Genomic DNA, 23,300 nt, shown 5'->3' with positions numbered 1-23,300 from the left:
TATACTATTACTACAAATATTAACAAATGAGACAGCCTCTACGTGGTTACTGTATGTGCTAGAAGTAACAGTCAAATCTCTCACACATTTTGTTTTTGTTATAAGAAAGTCCCCAAAAAATGTAAGAAGTCACTCAGTGCAAAGGACTATGAGAAGGAGAAATTAAGTTGAAAGAAATGAATTTACTTTAGACTTGAAAGAGTTATGGTCATGAGAAGGAAGAAAACATTAGAAGCTAATAAGAAGGAGAAGGAAGAAGATTATAAAGTCTGGCAGTTCAAGGAAAAAGGTTACAACTATAGAAAGACTTCCTTATTATTGGAAGTACAACAGCATTTGGATAAAGACACTGTGAGTTTGGAGTCTGGTGAGATGGCACAAAGTGATCTGGAACTAAGAGAGAGAGTTCATCCTGGGTTGATAACAGTAGAAAAGACTTAAGACTGGTGATGTCACATTGATGTGACGAGTTGCAGAGCTGAAGCGAGAGAGGACCTGATTGAGGAGATCCAAGTGACAAGATGGTGCACCTACCCGTATATGACAACAGTATTCCATACAAGGACGAATTGTGGACTTGTAAAGACCTTACTGTCGTCATATACGGAAGGATACATTGGACAACATAATCTTAGATACCACTAAGAAGACAGGATGGTCAAGTCTGGAACATATTTGATCATAGTCCTGGTTGATCAAAAGGCTAAACTACTTCTTCTACTTGTGCATCATGTATGTTTGTTAGTTGTGGCACAAAACAATTGTAAGTTCTAATCCTCAAACAAAATTGTCAGTTCCTTTATATAATCACTTTACTGTGGAGTTCTAGTTTAAGCACCCCATATAAACCCTTGTAACTTTTTTTATTTTTTGGAATTTTCAGAAAACTTTTGTAAATTTGTGTTCTATTGGGTTGTCTGGAAAGTTTGTTCCGATTTTTAAAGGAAATAAAAAGGTCAATAAATACTTGCCATTACATTTTTAATCAACCAAATATGAACCATTTTGTTGTACAATGCGTCTCCATCTTTCCTTTAACTTGGAAATACCCTCTTCCCAGAATTGAGGTGGTTTCATAGCAAAGAATTCATCAAGGTATCTTTTTACGTCATCCAAGGAATTGAAATGTTTACCATTAAGACTATTCTGCAGAGACCTGAATAAGTGGAAATCTGAAGGAGCAATATCTGGTGAATATGGAGGGTGGGGTAACACATTCCAGCTGAGCTGTAGCAATTTTTATCTGGTTCCCAAATCAAGTACCGAAAATGAACTTTCTTATCTTCCATTTTAAAGGGTTATAGAATTAACACAGGTTATAGGAATATAAATCTTCTTCCACGAAAAGATAGCTTAAACTGTGCTCTAAATGGAGGTGTAGTCAAATCCTATTTCATGGACTCAAACATGTTCTAAAATAAGTCAAAAGGTAAGCTATTATAAATCAGCACGAACTTTCCGGACAACCCAATACATACAGGAATTCATACAATTATGAAAAAAATTTTGTGTGTGTGATTTAAGGGTGATTTAGCTGTTGTTTTTTAGCACATCCTATGGCTACCAGATACTGTCCCTGTTTCTTTGTCACTCTGACAAGTATTTATGTTTTTCAATATATTTCTTTTCCCCAAAAGGTGGCAACATGGCAGAATTGTTAGCACACCAGGCAAAATACTTAGTGGTATTTCATCTGTCAACATGTTCTGGGTTCAAATTCCATCAATGTTAACTTTGCCTTTCATCCTTTCAGGGGTTGATAAATCAAGTACTAATCGAACGCTGGGGATGATGTAATCGACTAGCACCCTCCTCCAAAATTTTTGGCCTTGTGACAAAATTTGAAACCAATATTTTTCTCCCTATGAGCTCATTTAATGGAATGATGATGCAACCAAGAGTGGTTCCACTGCTGAGATATAAACAAAAAATTTGGACTGTTCGCATTTTAAACTCTGAAGTAAAAAAAAGAAAAATCCCAAAAAGAGTGGAAACTTTAGGATTTATCAGTGTGGGGTGGGAATGGAGGGGAGCTTAAAAATCTTTTTTCATAATTGTATGAATTCCTGTGTGTAGAACACAAATTCACAAAATTTTTCTGTAAATTCCAAAAATTAAAAAGGAATTATATGGGGTAATATGAGGTGATTAAACCAGAATTCCATCCACATTACATATTTGACCATTTTATGTAATTGGGGGAATGATTTCTGATTAAACACATATAACTAATGTAGTCTTGTTCCCTGATATTGTTTTTACAATAAATACCAATCATCATCATCATCATCATCATCATTTAGCGTCCGTTTTCCATGCTAGCATGGGTTGGACGGTTCAACTGGGGTCTGGGGAGCCCGAAGGCTGCACCAGGCCAGTCAGATCTGGCAGTGTTTCTACAGCTGGATGCCCTTCCTAACGCCAACCACTCCGAGAGTGTAGTGGGTGATTTTATGTGCCACCGACACAGGTGCCAGACGAGGCTGGCGAACGGCCACGCTCGAGGTGATGGTGTTTTTATGTGCCACCGACACAGGTGCCAGACGAGGCTGGCAGACGGCCACGCTCGGATGGTGTTTTTATGTGCCACCGACACAGGTGCCAGATGAGGCTGGCGGACGGCCACGATCGGATGGTGTTTGTTACGTCCCCAAAGCACGGAGGCCAGTCTATGCGGTACTGGCTACGGCCACGTTCGGATGATTTTCTTGTGTGCCACCGGCACTGGTACCACAAAGATACAAATTCCATTTATGTTCATCTATTTTGATTTGTTTTGATTTGATTTGATTTGATTTGATTTGATTTTCACTTGCCTCAACAGGTCTTCACAAGTGTCACAAGAGGGAAGGTATGCATAGGTGGACTGTCTACGTCGCCGGGTCTTCGGATGGTGTCTTTATGTGCCACCGACACAGGTGCCAGATGTGGCTGGCGAACGGCCACGATCGGATGGTTTTCTTGTGTGCCACCGGTACTGGAACCACAAAGATACAAATTCCATTGATGTTCATCTATTTTGATTTGGTTTGATTTCACTTGCCTCAACAGGTCTTCACAAGTGTCACGCGTGTCACACACTTGCCTCAACAGGTCTCCACAAGTGTCACACACTTGCCTCTGCCTCAACAGGTTTTCTTGTGTGCCACCGGCACTGGTACCACGAAGAATACAATTCCACTGATGTTCATCTATTTTGATTTGTTTTGATTTGATTTGATTTTCACTTGCCTCAACAGGTCTTCATAAGTGTCACAAGAAGGAAGGTATGCACAGGACTGACTACGTCCCCGGTCGGGGCCACGGGTTATGGCCTGACTAGTCTTGCCGGGTCTTCTCATGCACAGCATACTTCCATAGGTCTCGGTCTCTAGACATTTCCTTAGTGAGACCTAAAGTTCGAAGGTCGTGCTTCACCACCTCGTCCCAGGTTTTCCTGGGTCTACCTCTTCCACAGGTTCCCTCCACTGCTAGGGTGTAGCACTTTTGCACACAACTATCTTCAGCCTTTCTTGTCACATGACCATACCAGCGCAGCCGTCTCTCTTGCACGCCACAACTGACGCTTCTTAGGTTCAACTTTTCTCTCAAGGAACTTACACTCTGACGATTATGAACACTGACATTACACATCCATCGGAGCATACTGGCTTCATTTCTTGCGAGCTTACGCATATCCTCAGCAGTCACGGCCCATGTTTCACTACCATGTAGCATGGCTGTACGTACACATGCATCATACAGTCTGCCTTTTACTCTGAGCGAGAGGCTTTTGTCACCAGCAGGGGTAAGAGCTCTCTAAACTTTGCCCAGGCTATTCTTACTCTAGCAGTTACACTTTCAGCACACCCCACCCCCGCTACTGACTTGGTCTCCTAGGTAGCGGAAGCTATCAACTACTTCTAGTTTGTCTCCCTGGAACGTGGCAGAAGTTGGTCTCTGCATATTTCCAGTGTTTATTGCTCCTGAGCATTTGCCACAGAAAAAAACTATTTTCCTAGTTAGCCTTCCTTTGACATGCTGCACCTCTTATGTGTCCATAGCTTACACTTGGTGCATCTTATAGAGTTTCTACCTACACCTTTTTTACAGATCGAGCAGGGCCATCTACCTGAAGGCGTTTGTGATTGATCTACCTTCCTACTTATTAGAACTTTGGTTTTGGCTAGGTTGATTCTAAGGCCCTTCGATTCTAATCCTTGTTTCCACACCTGAAACTTCTCCTCCAGTTCTGATAGTGACTCAGCAATTAGAGCAAGGTCATCAGCATAGAGGAGCTCCAGGGGCAACCTGTCTTGAATTCCTCCGTTATTGCCTGGAGGACTATGATAAATAGGAGGGGACTGAGGACTGAACCTTGGTGGACCCCAACCTCTACCCGGAATTCTTCACTGTACTCGTTGCCAACCCTCACCTTACTAGCAGCGTCTCTGTACATGGCTTGAACAGCTCTCACCAACCATTCTTCTATCCCTAGTTTCCTCATTGACCACCAGATAAGGGACCGGGGGACCCTGTCAAAGGCTTTCTCCAAGTCAACAAAAGCCAGGTACAAGGGCTTATCTTTGGCTAGGTATTTCTCCTGCAGCTGTCTTACCAGTAGATAAAAAATGTGATTCAATCATTACACTTATTTCCTGGTTTGCTAATTTGTTCATTACTAAATATCTACATAGAGAAATCCTATATGTTGTACTTAACTGGTCTGTATCTTGATTCTGATTACAGTTTAACCCTTTAGCATTTAAACTGGCCATATCCGGCCAAAAGTATTCTGCCTGTTTTATGTTCAAACTGGCCAGATCTGGTCTCTCACACCAGCCATACAATATCATTTTAAAAATTAACAGCTACCTCATCAAAATCTCATAGCTATAAGATAATGCCTGATTAGTTCAAAACAATGTGGATAAAAAAAGGATTAATTTGGACAGAATAATGTGAACACTAAAGGGTTAAAGCCTTTTAACTTTTATTCAGATATCTGTTGTAAATTGCTTAAGAAAAAGGGAGAACTATAATTGTTAAGTACCAATGATATGAACTCACACTGATTCACTTTATGACTTGTTCAATACTTGTTTATAGCAGCAACAGCAGGAAAAGGTCAACTAATTTGCTAGTATGGTAATGGCAAACTTCTGTGACATTCCTTTAAAAAAAACTGTTGAATTCCTTTTAAAGAAAGTGTGGTCCCAATACATCTTACCAAACTGGAGCACCTGCTCTTTCACTATGGAGGAGACACATTCCAGATGCTCCATTTGCTGTCAACACCTGCTTAGTGGAGAAGCGGGCATGCTGTGGTTGTGACATCTCAAGCAATTCCTTGATGGTGAGCAGGTGTGGTCATTAAATGTCAAATAGGCATTTTCACTGCCCTTTTCTTTGACAGAAATGCAGTCCTGGATCAAGTGTAGACCAAGGTTGTCACCTAGCAGATAGAGTATTATCAGGCTCTCACAGCCCTCTGCCAGTCAGGCAATGAAGTCATTAGAAGTTCTACTCTGGCTTGCTATAGCAAGTTAGTGGTGGGCAAGAGCAATGTTATTCTGAGGGATACCACAAGCAGCAATGAAAATCAACTGGCTGGTGTGTTCCAAAAGACATTTGGGCTGCAGCCCGTGGATAATTTCTAGAAATCTCTGGCCTGGCAGTGCTACCAGGGGATATTGCTGGCTTTGGATAAACTCTACAGGCATGGGAGTACTGTCAGTTGAGCCTGCCTGAGATACATACACAGTGATGAAACTGTTCTGCATACACTCATCCCATGCCCAGCTATTGCTGACTTGTGGAGTTATGTTGAACATCTGCTATTTCATGTTGGATGGATCCAGCTATAAGCTGAGTCTATTCTGAAGATTGTCTTGCAACCTTCTTTGGCTATGAAGGACAGGCAGTTATCATCTGTCCGGCTACTTTTGGCAAAAGAAATTATTTGATAGATGAGATTGAAAGGGTTGAAGGCAAAAACCCTCCCTTTGGCCAAGCCTTAATCAACTTTTTTCAAATTTTATTTAAAAAGGAAAGTGAGGTTGGAGAGGGAAGTGCTGCTTTACAACAGATTTGTTGAGAGGTGGATGAAAGTGGCAAGGATGGTCTGAGGGGACAGGTATATTATGAGGATGTGCTGATAGTCCGAAAAGGGGGAGAAGGAGGGCACCATTAGAGATCTCCCACTTTTTGGAGAATTATTTCTTGTTTGAAATTTTTGTTTCTTCATTTCTCACTTTTTTAATACTGTTTATACATTACTATGCAACCCCACATTGTATTGTCCTGTACCGTTTTTGACTTTTTTGACGTTGTTATTATTATTATCATCAACATCATTATTATTAGTTCAGTAATCATGATCTTGTTACATGCTTTCACTGTATAATCAAGTACCGTTTTTTGTGCTTTGGTTTTGTGCAGGATTTTTAAAAATCTATTGTATTGAAAGTACATTGCAGAAGAAATTTGAATGTTTGGTGGTGCTGTTTTGCATATATTCTGAATATGTGTAAGTCATGGTGTATGTCTCTACCTCAATTTTGAATCAGTCCCAAGATACCTATTTTTATATTTATAAATGAATAATTTCACAGTTTCTTTAAATGATATATTATCATCTGCTGGGACAGAGATAGAAATTGACTCTTGGTACTGAAATACATAAATGCAGAAATTGAACTGTTGAGGGTGCATGCTCTGAAATATTTTACAAGTTTCAATTCATGCTTCCTCAAAAGTGAATATTTTTCTTTATCTTTGTAGACTTTATATTGTTTTAAAATAGATACACTATTTAATTCTGATATCAACATATAATTTAAGTGTGCATTAATTAATGTGAGTTTGAGAATCAGAGCTTCTTCTGGCATCACATCAAAAGGAGTTTCCTAGTTTTATAGTTTGAGTTCATGATTTTGTATATATCAAAGCCATTTTTCTTGAAATTGATCCAAAAGATTGAAATACTCTGCAACCTCTTTCACCATTGGTTCTAGTTTCTGTTCTTCCAGTCTCTAAAAATATACTTGCAATATGGTATTTTTTAAAAATTGAATTATGAACAATTACAGAATTAATTCAATGATATTGACACAAAGAGAAGTAATAAAATGATTTGGCCTCATAATTTCAAACTTAGTGGTGTTGACTAAAATTGCCAAATCATATAGCCGTATTAGTATTCTGTTTCTATAAAAGGATGGTCTTTAACATCCATGAAAGCTTTCTCATTGTCTTTTGACTCATAGCAACATTTAAGAATGCATCCCCATCATGCATGTGTACAATGATACTTAACCATATCCCACTTTAAAGGATTTTAAATTTTAAAAAAATTTCTAATGATAAATCCTTTACTTTTTAAGAAGTTAATACATATTTCTTACCACTTTTATCATGTAATTCATTCTTAGAGAATGAGACCATAAGTGTTGGTGGTGAATAATACAATGAAACATTATTAAGAATCAATCAATTGCTTTCCAATTCTTTATTGATAAAAGCAATAATTCTTTTATGAAATCCTGCCATAGATGGCATACCATCTAAAACTATTCTGCTAAGTGTTTTTCTTCTTTTTTATGAAGTAAATCAAAATCATTTATTGCTGATTTGACTTTAGAGACAAGATATTTACATGCATTGAGTTTAAGGGAAGTAAATTTTAAAGCAGATAAATTTTCTTACACTGTACAGTTTACTATTAACCTTTATACATGTACAGCCAAATGTAAATGCTATTATCTCATCAGGAAGCGCAATGGCCCAGTGGTTAGGGCAGCGGACTCGCGGTCGTAGGATCGCGGTTTCGATTCCCAGACCGGGCGTTGTGAGTGTTTATTGAGCGAAAACACCTAAAAGCTCCACGAGGCTCCGGCAGGGATGGTGGTGATCCCTGCTGTACTCTTTCACCACAACTTTCTCTCACTCTTACTTCCTGTTTCTGTTGTATCTGTATTTCAAGGGGCCGGCCTTGTCACTCTCTGTGTCATGCTGAATATCCCCGAGAACTACGTTAAGGGTGCACGTGTCTGTGGAGTGCTCAGCCACTTACACATTAATTTCATGAACAGGCTGTTCCGTTGATTCGGATCAACCAGAACCCTCGTCGTCGTAACCGATGGAGTGCTCCCCCATCAAATAAAACAATAATTCTGATGCTGTTTATTTGAAATGTAGCACCATGGATCTCTGTACTCCATTCGGTTTGGTAGATCCTTACTTTCATGTCAATGTGTCTCTATCAATAATATCAATGTAGTCAAGTGGTCTTCATCTTGTATTGGAATAGGGAAGTCTTCAAAATATAACATCTGGAGAGTAAAGGCTACCCTGCATTGAACAACACACTAGATTTTTTAGGTATTGCTTAGATGCAGGCATGGCTGTGTGATTAAGAAGTTCACATTGCCACACCATGGGCAAGTATCCTCTACTATAGCCCCAGGCCAACCAATGCCTTGTGAGTGAATTTGGTAGACAGAATCTGTATGGAAGCCTGTTAGGTGTATCAGCAACAGTAGCAACAGCATCATTTAAGGTCCATTGTCCCTACTGGTATGGGTTGGACCGTTTGACCAGGACTGGTAAGCTGAGGGGCTGTGCCAGACTCCAGTCTGATTTGGTATGATTTCTATGGCTTGATGCAGTATATTTGTGTGTGTGTGTGTGTGTGTGTGTGGTGTGTGTGTGCGTGTGCGTGTGTGTGCATGTGTGTTTGTCCCCACCACCATCACCAGTCGAAATTAGCGTATTTTTTATGTCCCCATGACTTAGTAGTTTGGCAAAAGAAACCAAAAGAATAAGTACTAGACTTTAAAGTACTGGGCAGAGCCCCAGCATGGCAGCAGTTCACTGATTGAAACAAATAAATGATGCACACAAAAAATCTATACTTTATTGATATGTTTTGACAATAGATTTTTGTTTGCATAAAGAATTTTCTTAAACTTTTCATGTTTTTCAAATGCAGAATCTTTTTCAACTTCTTGTATACTTCATTTGGTCAAATAGTGACACTGGAGATTGTACTTTTTACAAACTGTTGCAAATAAACACACACACACACACACACACACACACTGCTGTGTATCACCTCCACCATTTGACACACTGGGCAGGTGTCTTCTACTATAGCCCTGGGTCAACCACAGTCTCATGTGGATTTGGTAGACAGAAACTGAAAGAAACCCAACATATATATATTAGTGAGAGAGTGTGTGTGTATGTGTGTTAGAGGTCTCCTTGCTTCAATTTCATGTGATAATTGTAAATATGCGAGCAGTATCCTTTGTTTCCAATCTTCCTTGAAAATATGCTTAGCCATGAGAAATATTACTCTACTTGGAAACAGATGATAGTTGGTGACTGGAAGGGCATCTAGTTATAGGAAAATCTGTCGCAATAAATTACATCCAAGTCATACAAGCATGGAAGAGTGAATGTTAAACAACAATGATAACCACTTTCTAATTCTATGAAAAAACATAATTATCTGTCCATTGTTCATTGAACAAGACTTTCACTTACAACAGTTTCCCATTCATTAGTACTAGCCATTTTAGAAGCAGTTACTTTCATGTATTTTATATTATTTTAAAATCTTTAATAAAAATAGATAAAGGAAATATAGATATAAACCAGCTTTCAAAATAATGGCATTTAATTTGTAATGGCACAGTAGACAACCAAGCTAAAGAAAACTTGAATTTACGCAGCCTGTTTAAGACAGAATAAATGTCTGCAAGCGAAAATTTTTTAGAGGAGAAAACAAATGAACAAATGCCAAATGGCTGTACATAACGGTTAAAAGAAATCTATTTATACCTTATGGGGTATTGAAAGCAGCTTGTAATTGCTGCTTTGGTCTTAAGGCTTAAAATGTTTGCATATAAATGGGCCTTTAGAGAACTTTATCAGTGAACATTTTCAAATGTGACGGTAAAATTTCTCCTGTATTTGAGGAAATTTTCCACTACCAGTATAAAGTATGTAAAGTAGTTGTATTATAGTAGAGATTAGAATTGTGTTCAATGAGTTGTTTGAACAACACTGTGTTGGTTGTGCTATGTAATTGAAAATGTTTTGCAGAAAATGTTGGCTGTGCCTAGCAGAGCTATTTGTTGAAATGTGGTTCTGTTTATTTATTTTTTTCTGCACATATTCTTCTACATCTTACTTGATACTTCAATTATTAATGGCACAGCTTTTCACTCTGCTTATTTCCATTGTAAGATCCTCATACTTTATTTTACCAACACCTTTTCTTTTTTTTTGCATGATATAGTGGTCAAAAGCAATTGAAGTGTTATGAGAGCACATGAATTTACGTTTATGTGCTTGATTGTGATATTTGGACAATTGGCTTTAATTTTCTCATCAGTTTGGACAGATACCATCATCATTTAACGTCTGTTTTGCATGCTGGCATGGGTTGAACAGTTTGAAAGGATCCAGCAAGCTGCAGGGCTGCAATGAGCCTCAGAATCAGCTTTGGCAAGGTTTCGGCAGCTGGGTGCCCTTCCTAACATTAACCACTTTCAGTGTGTACTGGATATTTTTCTTATGCCACCAGCACAAGTGAAGTTGCAAGACAGGAAAAGAGCAGAAAGAGGAAAAGAAAAGTAAAAAGCTCTCTCAACTAAGCGGGGAAAGTATTTGAAAGAGGCTAATGTATGATAGAAGGACAAATGCTGGGATGTATCCCTTAATATTGTCACATACCACCTTCAGTATAGGCTTGTATCTCTTTCTCTAAATGAAAGTGATGGCATATTACCCAGTGGACATAGCTGCTCACCTTATCATTTCTATTGACATATTCTGCCTTTGTAAAGACTGGGCAGCCGGAGACAATAAAATCAATTATTTCTCTACACCAATTTCATCTTTATTTAATGTTAGCCTTTCATTTCCTTTTTCATTTTTATGCCTTCCTTGCCAGCAGTTAGGCATTAACGTCATGCAGCTAAAGTAAAACCTTCCATTTCTGACATCAGTTCAAAGCATTGCAGCCACTGTTGACTTTCACTCTGACTTAATTCTTCTTGGCAGTAGAGGGATTTTTCTCTTCAATTTTCTCTAGAATGATTTAGAGTTCTATTTTGAATGTCCTCTTTTTTGTTACTTGTTTTTTTTTTCTAATTCATTCTCTGTTGTTTTTTTAAATACAACAAAAAACATTTTTTCTTCATGTTCCTTTATTATTTTAATCTATCTTTTTTTTCTTTTTGTTAGTTTTTAATTATAATCTATAGGCGCAGGAGTGGCTGTGTGGTAAGTAGCTTGCTAACCAACCACATGGTTCCGGGTTCAGTCCCACTGCGTGGCATCTTGGGCAAGTGTCTTCTACTATAGCCCCGGGCCGACCAATGCCTTGTGAGTGGATTTGGTAGACGGAAACTGAAAGAAGCCTGTCGTATATATGTATGTGTGTGTGTGTTTGTGTGTCTGTGTTTGTCCCCCTAGCATTGCTTGACAACCGATGCTGATGTGTTTATGTCCCCATCACTTAGTGGTTCGGCAAAAGAGACCGATAGAATAAGTACTGGGCTTACAAAGAATAAGTCCTGGGGTCGATTTGCTCGACTAAAGGCTGTGCTCCAGCATGGCTGCAGTCAAATGACTGAAACAAGTAAAAGAGTAAAAGAGTAAAAGAATCTCTCCAATATGTCATCACTTTCTTTCTGTTTCTACCTTATCAGTTTTTCCCTGTATAAAGGAAAGAGATACCCTACCTCTATTAGGCTTCAAGACGATGACTTCAAAATACAATAGGCCTTTTTGTAGTCCTTCAGTCTAAGCTCTTCATTTGTATTAACTTTCACTTTTGTTGAAGCAGCAAGAGTCAATATTTATTTCTGAGATGGTCAAAATGAATCTAATATTTCATTCCTGGGAATGAGTTCAGTTTATTAATACTAAACTGTTTCTTCTGTAGAATTCTTTTGTAATTTTCTCTTTCATTTCTGCATATTTTGTTGGTTTGATCTCTTTCTAAGAATTTGAACAAGGTGGCATCAAAATGTTCCCTGACTAGTTATGTTTTATAAAAAAATAACTTATTTACCTAAGTTTTAACATCATCTCCTTCAAAATAGTTACCTTGTAAACTTATACACTGGTTCTAGCATTTCTGCCACTTTTGGAATCTGGCTTGGAAGTGGTTATCTGTGAGTTTAAGGACCTTCTGTGATATTCTCTTCATCTCGACAACGTTGTTAAAACAGCAACCTTTGAGCTGCATTTTCATCTTGGGGAAGAGATGGAAGTCCACAGGTGATAAATCTGGTGAATAGGGCAGGTTGTGGAAGTGATACTATTTTGATTTAGGCGAGAAGCTCATGAGTGCAGAGAGCTTGGTGACAGGGTGCAGTGTTGTCATGTGGAATCCAATTCTTTGTGCTCCACAGATCCAGTCACTTTCACTGAATGTTCTCAACACTTCAAAACATCACAGTAGAACTCTTGATTGACAATCTGGCTCTGGGGGACAAATTTTCAATGCACAATACCATGGATATCAAAAAGAATTATGAGCATGCTCTTGATTGAGCTGTGACTCATTTGTACCTTCTTTGGTCATGGAGATGAAGGCCTCTTCCATTGTGATGATGGCTGCTTTGTCTCAGGGTCATACCTGTAGACCCAACTCTCATCACCGGTGATGAAAGACTATTAAATGTGGAAAATGAATGGGAGAAAGGGAATCTTCCTTGTGTGAACTCAACAGGGGGGCCAGCTATCCTATTTGACAGCAGCATGATAATAAGGCAATTAAAGATATGAAGACAGGGAAAGCCCTTGGACCATCAGGACTCACTACCAAGATGCTTAAGATATCTTGTAGAGTTGGATACACTTTAGTCACCTGTATAGTTAATCAGGTTATTCAGGATGACATAATCCCTAGTGAGTGGTGCAGCAGCATCATAGCCAGCTGCTACAAGGACAAGGGAGATGCCTTAGATAGAGGTAATTAAAGATACATCAAATTGCTAAACTAGGTGATGAAAGTTGCAGAGAGAGTTATGGCCCAATTAATTAGGAACAAAATTAGACTAGATGAAATGCAGTTTGAGTTTGTCTCAGAGAGAACCACCATGGATGCTATTTTCATAATCAGACAATGGCAAGAGAAGAACTTAACTAAGAACAAGCCATTGTACTTGGCATTTGTTGACCTAGAGAAAACCTTTGACAGAGTACCTGGCTCTGTGATATGGTGGTCTTTGAGAAAGCTAAGGATAGATGAATGGCTTGTGAAAGTATTACAGGCCAAGTACAGGGGTGCTGTTAGTAAGGTAAGATTTGGCCATGAGTACAGTGGTGAATTTAGTGTACAGATAGGTGTCCATCAAAGGTCAGTCCTCAGTCCCCACCTATTCATCATCATCTTCCAGGCTATAACTGAAGAATTTAAGACTAGAAGCTCATGGGAACTACTACATGTTGATGATCTTGCCTTCAAAGCAGAATCTGTAACAGAATAAAAAAAGAAATCCCAGGAGTAGAAACAATCTGGAATCAAAGGACCTTAAAATAAACTTAGCAAAGACTAAAGTCCAAGTAAGCAAAATGTTAGACAAGATCCTCCCTTCAAACTTTCCAGTAAAAGCTCTGCTTGATATGTAGAAAGAGTGAAGGCAGAAATTCCATTTGATGTACCCAGTGCAAGCTATGGACACACAAGAGGCGCATTGGAATTGTAGGAAGGTTAACAGAGAAAGTAGTGTTTGTAAGTGGAAGATGTACAGGAGCCATAAAGATCACAGATACATGGGAAACCAATGTAAATGCCCTGGTGGCTCTCTGGAAGTTGTAGATAATTTTTGCTATGTAGGTGACCTAATTAGTAGTGGAAGAGGTTGTACAGAAAGTGTAATAGCTAGAATAAGATAGTGAAAGTAAGTTCAGAGAACTTCTATCTCTGTTGGCCGCCAAAAGTCTCTCTCTCTCTGAGTGAAAGGAAGATTGTATGATGCATCTGTATGAACTGCTATGCTGGATGGTAATGAGACGTGGCCCCTGAATGTAGAGGACATGCAAAGGCTGGAGGAAATTAAGCTGGTATGCTGTTGGATGTGTGATGTCACTGTGCATGTGCAAACAGAGCATTGGTGTATTGAGAGAGAAACTGAGAATAAGAAGAATTAGATGCAGTGTGCAAAAGAGGAAACTGCATTGGTTTGGTCACGTGATGCAGGTGGATGAGGACAGTTGGAGGAATGTTGTGGAAGAGGTAGACCCAGGAAGACATGGAATGAAATACTGAAGGCCAATTTCAAAATGCTGAACCTTACAAAGGAGATGACAGAGGACCAAGTTATGTGGTGCATTGCTATATCAAGATGACCAGCTCACCACAACAGAATTGAGATAGTAAAACTAAGGTGTCACATAAAAAGCATTGATGTGGGTGCTGGTGCCACTTAAAAAGCATTGGTGACAGTGTCACGTAAAAAGCTCTCAGTGCACTTTGTGGAGTGGTTGGCATTAGGAAGGGCATCCAACCATAGAAACCAAACCAAAACAGACTATGGAACCTGGTGCAGCCCCTGGCCTTGCCAGTTCCTCTCAAGCCGTCCAACCCATACCAGCATGGAAAACAGATGTTAAATGATGATGATGATTTTATTATTCTGGTGGAATTTTGTTGCTGGGCATAGTCCCTTGTAAGATAGTTTTAAATCCTCTGTATAGAGATGGTTTATAATTCGTCCATATAATTTATAACCATCTGTGGTTTTGTTCAGCAAATTTAATAATGGAGTCAAAGCCAGGTACAATAGGAGGGGATTAAAGCCTCCTTGAAATATTCCCCTTTTTATGAGAATAGGGTTGGTGTTTATTACCATCTCTTTGTGCTGATGTAGTATTGCTTTCTGTTTTGACATGACATTGCTGATATACAGTGTTAGTATCACAGCTGCTTTATTTATATGCTGTGTTTGCAATATCCAAGAATTTGATATGATATCAAATGTATTTCAGTAATCAATCCATGCCATGCTAAAGAATTTTTCATCTCTCCTTACTGTCTTGAACAATTATCTGATTTACCAATGATTTATTTTTTACAACCATACATCCTCTCCAACTCTACTTCTGCTCCTCTGATAAGATATTACTATTTTCCAGATGATCAGTTAACTTGTTTTAAAATATACATGTAAGGACTTTCCATATTGTTGGCAAGCAAGTTTTAGATCTTTACTTTTGAGGGCTATCGGTGTTCTTGTTTTCAGGAATCAATATTATTTTCTCTCTGTTTACCACTGAGGCATTAATTCTGCTCTCTTTATTAATTCCTGAAATTATTGCTGCTACAGATGCATGAAAACTAGTTAAGCTTTTCAGTCAGAAATTGCAGACTTTGTTAAATCCAGGAGCTTTCCAGTTACTTGCCATCTTTATCAATGATATTGCTGAAATCCCCGCTACTTATGCTGAGCCATGTTTACAACAATATTGCATTTTATTATCTCCCTTCCTTCTAATCCATTGTTCTCATTGATTGTGCTCAATGTTTTCGTTCCATATTCCCTTACAGCCTACTTTGAATTTCTGCTGATGTTAGCATTTCGTTCACTATCATGCTTTTTATTGGTGATGTGCCTGTAAAATATTTTGATAATTGTTTCAAATACCTTATTCTTCTAAAAGAAATGCTTCTGTTTTTCTAATAATTTGTCCTATATGATATTGCTGATATGATTTGCTTTAATCTTCCTTTCACTTTCAGAATATTTTGCTGATAATTTTTCCTCTCACTATTTATATAAAATAACTCCCTCCCCATTTTCTTTGAGCTGATTTCTGGTAGGTTTCACTAAGATACCTCTTTGAGAACCGACCTCTGCTTCCATTGGTACTACCATAGTTACTGAACAGCTTATGTCAATTAGTTTATTAATGTTCCTGTTTGTTTCCATGGAAGCAATGTTTTTGTACCAACTCGTTATATTTAGTTAAATTCTTTTTTTCATTATTATTATTATAAAGCTATTCTATACTACTTTTAGTTAACAAGGATTATCATTTTGAGGTTTGGTGGCAAAATGTCTCCTCAAATCTAAAGAATCTTTCTTAAGATTCTTGCAGAATACAGTATGGCATTTTACTGCATGTTGATACAGCATGTCTCAATTCCCAAATCTTTCAGCTTCTTAGGTAGCAAATTTGGTGTTGTGCTAAGAGTACCAGTTACTTGAGGAACAATTGTCACCTTAGTCCTTAACATTCTCTTCATCTTCTCTATTCAGGTCCAATCTTTTTTAATTTCTTTGGTATACCCTCTATTATTATATAGTAGTCTATGATCCTACAGTGTTTATTTTTTGTCCTCTATGATCACATCTAATCTCCTTGTTTCATTAGTATGGTCAATCTTTATGGTGAAATCCATGAAATCCTATAAAATCCTGTAGTTAACATTCCTCATCCATAGCCTCTGGCTTGTGTTCTTACCATTTTTCTGTCACTTTGAACCCTTCTATTGATGCAGTCATGCTTGCACTTATACTATTTTGTGCAAGCTTACTGCATTCACTTAAGGAATGGTTTATATTTTTGTTTCCTTTTCCAAAGATTTTGCATTTCCACTCTTACTTTTATCAATCTTTGTCAAGTTTATTCAAATGGCTTGTTCTGGAGTGGCTATGGTTAGCAACTTTTTCTTATTTCCAGTTTCCATTTGTCAGTCAAAACCAGCATTCTTTACTTTCTTGGTTAGTCATGTAATTATTTCTCTTTCTAGCTATTTGGCTTGTTGTTCTTCTTTCTGTTCTCAAATTCTCTTGCAGTTTCTGTGACTTTTGGGGATATTTCTGATCACAGGCTGTATTATTTCTTCATTGCACTTTGACATAGCTGTTTAAACCTAATATCACTGTTCTGATGGTGTCTTATGTGATTAACAAACCATTGCCTCCTTCCTTTCTTGCTAAGTTGAACCTGTTGATATTGCTTTTAGGAAAGTGTATTTTGGGAATTTGAGCTGCTACTAGTTTTATCTAATTCCTGTAGAAAATGGTATTGAGTATCTCAATACTGATACAGCCCATTTATTGAATGCCTTGATAACATTCCCTGCATTTAGTTTATGCTTTGAGCACCTTCCTAATCCTATTCTTGTATTCTTTGAAGATTTTGTCCTTCACTTCTCTTTCATCCTATAGCTTATCCTATCATCCTATACCCTATCGTCCTATAACTTCCCTAGGTTCTTGTATCTCTCATTACCTCTCAACAACCTAATGATATCATCTTGTAAATTTATACCATCAGTTTTAACCTTGCAGATTCTTTTCATAATCAAAACTGCTTACTTATTTACCCCAAACTGCATACCAATTTCTTTTTTAAATATTCTTACTGTTTGGATCAAAGAATGCAGGTCATCATTTTTCTTTTTTAGTTCAGTCTCAGGTCATTCATATATAGCAGGACATTTATTTTCAGCCCGGTTTCGGCAAACTCATTGGCAGGCTTGTTAGAGCGATATGCATGTTAGAGTGATTTACACATTGACAAAAAGTAATGGAGCAAGCAAGTCTCCTTGAAATATTCCTCTACAAATTTTCATAATATATCTTCATGATATATTTCTGCATTTTGGTTATAATTCCCATGAGCCCATTGCATTTTCTAAAAATTATTAATCTTCTCCCTGACCCAAAGCATCCTCAGGCACTTTAAGAACCAAGAACAATATGGAACAGTATCATTGGTTTTAATGTAGTCTGTCATTCTTTCTTATTTGCACTTTGCTTAATATACAATTGACATACTACAGATCCTCTTCACTTCTTTCTGTGTCCCTTTGCTCTTCTCTTCTCAACAGGCTTATAATTACTGATTTTTCCCTTCCATTTTCTGTGTCTTTCTGTGTTTGTACTGTCTTCCCTTTTTTCATCCATGTTGGTGTTCCATTTTCTATACAGTCATTAAGAAATAGTTGTATATAGCTGTACATGCTTCTGAGATTTTAAAATCTGAATCCAGAATACCACCAGTTTCAGGGATATTTAATGTTTTCTTACACATAATTTTCCCTTCCTCATCTATAATATTCATATTCATAATTTCTTGTTTTGATCTTATTTCTATTTCACTTTTAAATTTCCATAATTAGTTCCCTTTCCTGTTATGTTGCTCCAAATATTTGACCAAAAGTTCCTTGCTGCTTAAGCATTTGGCACGTAATTCTTCTGATGTTCATCCTTATTATTCAGCTATTGGTAAAATTTCCTTTCATTGTTCTGCTGATATTGGTACATTCTTTGTTAATATCTAGTAGTTTTGCTTAATATTGCTTAAATCTTTGTCTTGGAGCTCTTCCATGTATTTTTCTTTCACTATCTTTGTTTCAATAATTGTATTTATCCTTTCAAAATCTTTAATGAGCTGTTCATCTTGAATATCGAGTCTGCATTTTCACTTTGTCCCCACCCACTTAGTTTTTCTGCTTCACTTTTAACCCTAATAGTTACTACAACAGAGGTTGCACAGTACATGAAATCATTTACATCTGTTAATTTTCAACATTGGTTTTCGGTAAGAGCTCATCCAGCTTCTTTACTACTTTATGTTGATTTTCTTTTGATTCCTCTCAAAGTTGGTAGTCTCATTCATCACTAGTTTGTGTCTCATCTAGCCATTGCAGGAAGCATATTTCCTCTTCTGTAACATCCTTTCTTTCCATGTAGTAACACTTGTTTCCATCCTGTCTTTTAATTTCTTTCCCAATGATTTATTGGTCTTTCTGCTACTGCTTGTTCAGTTTCCTCTTCTACATAGCCATGTTCTTCATCTTTTATTGTTTAGGAGATCTCTTCCAGTTCCAATTGGGATAGCCACTGCCTTTTTTTATGATTAGATTTTTCTTATCAAGAAATCTTTGTTCTGTGACAAGGAATGTGTTTTTCTCCATTTATATTTTATATATCCTTTTCCTTTATCCTATTTTTTGTTTTTTTTTGACATGTTTCAATATTCTTGTCATTGTTGTCATAGCAGCAAACTAGCAGATGTGGGTAAATTTATTTGTGTAACACCCGCACTAAGAAAAAGAAAAAAAAAAAACTTGGATTTTTTTGTGTAGAATCAAGTACCCTGACCTCTTAATATGTTGCAAATCCCTTATTTTGGTTTCCAAAGGTGAATTATCCGAACTTGAAAGAATTCCTCTCAACACGTAGCTATGATGCTCCCACACTACTTCTGCACATGATCAGAGATACACATATCATCAGCCACTAAAGGACATGCTCAACTGGTTAAAGTCAAGCAACTGACAAGCAAGTCTGTGGTACTGAACAGAATATTTGCTGTAGCCCATCTTTTATACCAAGACAAAACAATGTACATGATAACACTTCCAATCAGTTAAGATCAGAAGCCATGAGAGCCACTGGCTGGTACTGTATCAGTAGTAATAACGGTGATAAGCTGGCTGAATTGTTAGCATGATGAACAAAATGTTTAATAGCATTCCTTCTCTCTTTATTTTCTGAGTTCAAATTCTGCTGAGGTCATCTTCGCCTTTCATCCTTTCAGGATCAATGAAATAAGTTTCAGTTGAGCACTGGAGTCAATGTAATCAAATAGACATCTTTCCCTCTTTTAGGCTTTGTGGCTATAACAGAAAGAATTAGCAGTAGTAATTTTTTGTCTTTCTCACTATACTATATCTGTAATTTGTTTTTCTATTTTTATTTGTTTGTTATTTGAGTTTTTACCTTTATATTAAAACTTTACACATTTAAATTTTTGCACTTCAGTATATTTCCTCTCTTAATCCATCACAAGTGTCTGAGCAAGTAATTTCATGTTGTTTAACTCCAGATTAACCCTGAGCAAGTCATGGCCATCCTGACTTTTTAAGGGTATCTAAGAATAGTCAGTCCACGTTATTCCACAAGGAGCATACAGCTGTGACCATTTCATACCAGTGGATGTGATCCTGGGCTACCTCCTTGATTTCCTTTGTGAACAAATGTCAGTGCTGCATCCCCAAGATCTGGTGGCTGGACAAAATTTCAAACAGAAGTTTGTGGTGTAGAACGAACCAAACCCTCATTGATAAAAAAAAATTCTGGAAAGGAAATTAGGCTGGATTGGTCACGTGTTAAAGAGACCTCCAAGCAGCATTGCAAATCAAGTGTTAACTGGCAAACTGAAGGAAAGAAGGAAGTTGGACAACCTAAGAAAACCTGGAAAGGATGCATGGAGGATGAAGAGCATCTAAGAATACTTTACAAAATTCATTTTTCTTTTTTCTTCTCCAGGACAAAACGCTTTAATTTGAAGCACATTTAACTACTATTTAATTTTACATGCTGACTGATCACACAGAAGCTCTCCCTCCTTAGGTCATCATAACTTCGCATTATAGGTTGCGGTTATCTAACACTGATCGCAATGACTCAAATCCAGCTGACGGAAATATAATCAGGCATTTAGGAAATGGCTCTTGATTCAGTTATTTTCTTGAATGTTTCTAGTTTAGTTAATGTCCTTCCAAAAATAACTGCAATTACAAAGAGGAAATATTATTTCAATTCTTGTTTCCCACTAGATTTTTCCTTCAATCTGAATCGCTATATACATATTTCTTTTTTAAAAAATAAGCATTTAAAAGTTAATTGTATTAAATTTGTTGCTCAAATGTAACATTTATTTTGAATCCATATATCTCATCTTGATTTTTGTAACCTGCCCCATCTATAAATTCTAACATCAATTTTGATTTCATTTCATTGTACACGCTAATAAAAGTAGCATTGATCTGATTATTATGGTCGGTCATAGCTGAAACTTGTATGAAATATGTCATTTTATCACATTCTCTTCATTTTTGCTGGCTGTGAAAGTAAAGTTAAATTGAATATGTTTGATGATTGATGGAGAAAAAAAAAGTAGTAATAATTTACCTTAATCTCTTTCCTTAATTGACATTTTATATTTCAAAAAGGAGAGACTGAGGAGCTGTGTGTGTATGAGAGGAGAGAAAGAGAGTGAGAGATGCTCTTAGAGTTAGAAAGAGCATGTGTGAGAGATGTTAAAAGAGGTAGGTTAGCAGAATCTGTCGGAAAAATGGTGGCTGTGGCATGGCGGTATGAGTAGTGTAGTGAACAAAATGTGGAATTTAACTACCATTCTACATTCTGAATTCAATTCTTGTCAAGGTGAACTTTGCTTTTCATCCTTCCGTTGTCAATAAAATCAGATACCAGTGAAGTACTGAGGATGGCATAATTGAACAAATGATAAATTCTAGTAAACTCTTGGTAAGTGGAAACTAGAATATAGTTTCAATCTCTGGATGATGCCATTATACTTTATCCATGCTGCTAATATCTTCCAGAAAAGCATGAACACCTCAATTTATTTCATTAATTTCTCTGAATCATTTCTATGTAAATAACCAGATTAATATAGCAAACCAAATTCTAACACAGAAAAGAACAAATCTAAAAACAATATTATCATTTTCCTGCAATTATTTTCCTTTTTTACCAGTTTGAGGTTAAGCTGTTTTCTTGCAGCCTGGCCACAATATCTAACAAGGGCTTTCAACAAAATAAGAGATTTACAAGAAAATAGATGGTTTGTCAAAGAATATGACCTGGTTAACAAGATTACAAAAATCCTCATCAAATATATGTGTTGTTCATGACCTCAGTATCTCTTCTCTTCCCTTCAAGATGTATGATCATCTTTCCTTTAAGATTATAGGAGCTTTTTGCTTAATCCTTGTTGGAACCATTTCACTCTGGAATGCAAGAAATTACTGATGATGTGCATCAGCAATAATTAATCAATAGAATAATTTAGTAAGCTCAATTATTATGAAGCGTGAAGAATCCAATATCCCTGGTTCTTGTGCTTTATCTTAGATATTTGATGTAAACATCTGAGAGGTTTTTTCCAATTTAAATCTATTATAATTAAGTAATGATTTCTCTTGCTATTAATGACCTTGAGAACATACCTCAATATTTTTGTGTGGTTTGTCCAAGGTGCTGCACAATAGGATTGAACATAGAAACATAGGGTTATAAAGTGAACTTTTTAACCTCACTGCTATGCTTGTATCTGTATGTATACAAATCCTTTTTGTTCAAATAAAAATATCAAAGGGGAAGATGAGATTAAAATGCTTTCAGTAGGGACTATGATTATAAATAACATATTTATCTGATGAGGAAGATTTTTATAAGCTTGTTAACTGAGTTATATTCTTTGATAAACCATCTACTTTCTTGTAATTCATTTAATTCGTTGAAAGTCCTTGTTAGATGTTATGGCCAGGTTGAAAAAAAAACACAAAGCAAAATAGTTTAATCTCAAACTGATAATAGAAAAGGGAATAATTAAATGAAAAGGATAACATTGTTTTAAGATTTATCATTCCTTTTTGTATTAGAAATGTGCTAGAAATGTATTAGAATTTGGTTGGTTCTATTAATTTGGATATTTACATAGAAATTGATGAAATAAAGATGTTATATTTGAAGTTTGGTAAGATAAATGTGTTTCAAGCTGAGCATGTATTAATTCACGACAGTTATATTTGTAAAGTGATTAAAGAGAATCTGCATCATAAACTTTCATTTTGATATTTTATTAATTAAGCAACTTGCACTGGATTATTGATGTAGGCCTTATTATACTGTGGTTTAACCAAGCATGATATAGGAATAATTTCAAGCTATATCTATGGAGTTAGTTAAGTATAGAACTGACAGTCAGGTTCTCAACAGTGGACAAATGAAATATCCCCACTTTGGCTTTTTATCAGTCATTTTCAAAGGATCGCATTGGTAATGGTGGGCCCAGCTGTGCAGACAATCAAAGAACCATGACTACTGTCACTTATCCTACACTTTCTGTGTGTTCTAACAACTAAGGGGACTATGGAAGGGGTGGTATTTCAGAATCACAGATGTACGCGATATTCTGTCATCTGTGGTTGTAAGTAGTTTTGAGAGGATGAATCCCTGTGGTACTCAATTCTGACAATTGCAGGTTCTGGAAAATGCTTTTGTATACTACTATCTAGTGTTTTGTGTTGTATCTTAAGGTGGTGCTGAGTAATTTTTGTTTAAGTGAGCAGCAGGGAATGGAGATGAAGACTTTATTGACATTGATGGTAATTAGAACAGAACATACTAGATTTGTTTTTTTTGTGTTTTGGGTGTTGGAACCATAAGGTATTCTCTAAGGCGGCGAGCTGGCAGACACGTTAGCACGCCGGGCGAAATACGTAGCCGTTTTTCGTCTGCTGTTACATTCTG

The 23,300-nt window shown here is 37.0% G+C and overlaps 1 long non-coding RNA gene across 1 annotated transcript; it reads right to left on the bottom strand.

The window, feature by feature from the left end:
• Positions 1-270: 270 nt before the first annotated feature.
• On the bottom strand, positions 271-22,898 carry LOC118763999. The gene is made up of 3 exons (XR_004999774.1): positions 22,888-22,898; positions 17,793-17,797; positions 271-412 (listed from the first exon to the last, which is right to left on the bottom strand). It is a non-coding gene; the product is annotated as an uncharacterized LOC118763999 (long non-coding RNA).
• Positions 22,899-23,300: the final 402 nt, after the last annotated feature.

Source organism: Octopus sinensis, linkage group LG6 (assembly GCF_006345805.1).
Source record: "Octopus sinensis linkage group LG6, ASM634580v1, whole genome shotgun sequence".
Classification (NCBI taxonomy): domain Eukaryota; kingdom Metazoa; phylum Mollusca; class Cephalopoda; order Octopoda; family Octopodidae; genus Octopus; species Octopus sinensis.
The sequence above is the reverse complement of the archived record's forward strand: the minus strand, read 5'-3'. Positions and strand labels throughout refer to the sequence as shown.